This window comes from Cryptomeria japonica, chromosome 1 (assembly GCF_030272615.1).
Source record: "Cryptomeria japonica chromosome 1, Sugi_1.0, whole genome shotgun sequence".
In the NCBI taxonomy this organism is placed as follows: Eukaryota; Viridiplantae; Streptophyta; class Pinopsida; order Cupressales; family Cupressaceae; genus Cryptomeria; species Cryptomeria japonica.
Window position 1 is genome coordinate 690,621,414 of NC_081405.1, and position 3,179 is coordinate 690,624,592.

Below are 3,179 nucleotides of genomic sequence, written 5' to 3' on the forward strand. Positions count from 1 at the left end.
TTGACATTCGGTTGCTTACCTTTTTTGATTTGGCATATGTTGGCAGCGTGACCTTGATTTCCATAGTAGTTGCAAATAGGCTTCTTTCTTTTGATGTTATTCCTGTTTCCAGCTTGCTTTGATGATTCTCCTCTCTCGATAGTATGAATTCCTTTCTCGGTAGAGTCTTTTCCTTTGTAACCGAGTCCTGCATCTCTGTTGGGTCTTCTTGTATTCAGTTGCTCGTCCAACATCTTTGATGCTTCATAACTCTTCTTCAACGTCTCTTTGGATTTCTTCTCTGTTTCAAGTTCATCTATCAACCTTGATACTTCAAGTCTCAATGCTTGGTTCTCATCATTCTTCAGAATTGCTTCATGATGTGCATAACCTAGTTGTTCTGATAGGTTTTGTTGAATTCCAGTCAACCTTGTGATTTCATCATTTTTATCAGATACTAAGACTTCAAGTTGTTGTTTCTCTCTTTCTAGATCTCTTACTTTATCCTCAGTTGTTCTTAATGCATCTAGATTTTCAATCATCTGTATGCTGAAATGTTCATGTTCTCTTTTCATTGCTTTTAGTTGATCAGCCAATGCTTTGTTCTTTTCTTTCAATACTCCAATCATTTCTTCAGTTTCTTCAGATATACTGTTTTTAGATGATGTCTCAATTTGTTCCACTAACTCTTGAGAGTCCTGCAAATCATCAGATAATCTTCTTCTTATTTTTAGAGATTTTTGCATTTGCCTTTGCATGTCTGCAATCACTTGATTAGCATGATCCAGCTCTTCTTGCAGATACACAATCCTCCGAGATTGTTTGTAGCCTTCCATTGATAAGATCTTTCTCTTTAGGCAGTTAAACCCTTTTCCAAGATTCAAGCTCTGATACCAATTGTTAGGCCCAATATGGAAAGCTAATGTACTAGGAGGGGAGGGGTGAATCAGTACTCCAAAACTTTTCTTGAATAGTAACTTTACAGTTATGCATAAACCAAATAGTGCAGTAACATAAAATAAAGCTAAAACAAATAGATAACAATCATACATGATTCACTCCATAACACATATATTTTGGTTACGCAAAAACTCTTGGTTAGAGAGAAAAATTGTGGTGGGAATGGCACCCACAACTTCACTACTGCAATAATAAAGAGTGCTCGGTTAGAGTTACATATTTCGCTATTTCTGATAGCTTACCCTGTTAGGAGTATCAAGATCTATTAGATCTACCTTGCTAAAGGATTTTACAACATTTAATCTAAATGTTGCACCTGGTTAGAGGCTTTACAATTTATAGACTTGATTAGAGTCTTTTACCCTATTAAAGGTTTCTCTTTCAACTTCACAATATTACAATAAAATCATTATAAATATCTGCAACTTTACATCTGAAATGTTATAGCAGATTCTATATGCTCAGAATAGATTACCTTGCTTATAGCATACCTCAGTAACCCATATAGTAACTCGGTAAACCCTTCTGTTTACTCTGTTCTTTGACTCTTCTTTGAAAACCTTCTCGGTGACCTCTGTGTCTCTGTAACAGTCTTCTTTTTCTCATACGTACACCCTTAACTCATGCTGTATAAATAGATCTCTTAAGACAGTGATCCAATTCATTGCTTCGATCTTACAAACACGATTTATCGAATGAATAACTATACAAAATATTTCATTGGTTAGATGACCTCGAAATCATACACAATCTTCTAGTGCAATTTCCAATGTGATAACGGTTAGATGTGCCTCGATCTTGTAACACATTTTCATATGCATGTCTAGGTTCAATGAATTTGGTAACACGTTTCACTCAGTGTATATCAACTTGGTGTGTCATCTTTGCTGCTTGGTAGACATAAAAAGATACTTGATAGAAAGCTCGGTGTATACTGCATTCTATGACTACTTTCTTCTGTAACCGACTAGACTGTGCATACCGACTTCTCTGTGTATACCGATTGCATGATTCGGTAGTGTTAACCGACATGAGTATATAGTATAACTTTGACATAAAACTAATGGAAATTTGATAAGTAGTAACATAGGGTGCCCTGGTCCACTCAGGATGCCCTGGTCCCTGTCTGGGGTGACCAGTGGTGACACGGGATCAGACGATTGAATGTTAGAATAGATAGAATGAATGCTTTGATTTCATGATAATGATGATGATTGATTACTGATGATAGGATGTTTCACTTTTTGTAGAGACTACCATACATCTGTGAGCATACTGTTGAGCTCACCTTCTAGAGCCTTCGAGAGTAGATCCCAAGGCTGACAGCAGGGGAGAGGGAGTTGCTGCATACAGTGGGCTTGTGGTATGCGATGACTATGCCGACTATCAGATTCTATTCTATGATGCTGATGACATTGATGGAGAGGTGGGATGCTTAAACCTTGACATTCTTGTTACGTGTGGGGGAGATGACAGTCACCCTCAAGGATTTATACCACATCTTGTGCCTTCCCATAAGGGGGGAAACCATGAGATATCGATCCGACTGTACTGAGGATTATATGAGAGAGCAGGTGTATGTTGTGGGGAGAGTGATGCTCGGTGAGATGAGGGGCCATATCATGGTTAGCTAAATCCTATACCCTATTGGCGAGGTTCCATCAGTGAGGTGACTCATGATCATGACCCTTACATTAGACGTGTGCTCTAATGGGTGCAACAAACATATGCATGGAGGACTCATCTACACTATCCGAGCGATGGAGAGACATAGGAGGGTATACTCTTGGTGTCGAAGCATGCTTGTGCATCTCTATCACAGCCTTGGGGAGTATGTATTTGGAAAAGGATGCAGCTTGATGACTTGCATTCTACTACAGGTGTGGATTTTCAAGCATATTACCTGCACTAGGCCTGCCGGAGTCCCTATAGACTTAGTGCTAGAGTAGCCTAGGGTATTTTCTTATCCACTTACCCACAAGTGGCGATTCAAAGATCTACTATATTGGAGGTTGAGCTTAGATAGATTTATAGCGGGTGAAATCATATGGAGACCCTACCTTAGGATGTACATGTGGGCAGGGATACACAGGCAGTTGTTCAGCATGCATAGGAACCATCTACTAGGGGGGCAGTACAACCACATAGTTGTTCCCTTCTACTTCGATCGAGTCCAGTGGTAGTTTAGGTTTAAGCAGTGCGTTCCTACTGATGTGCCTATGTACATCTGCCACTCATGT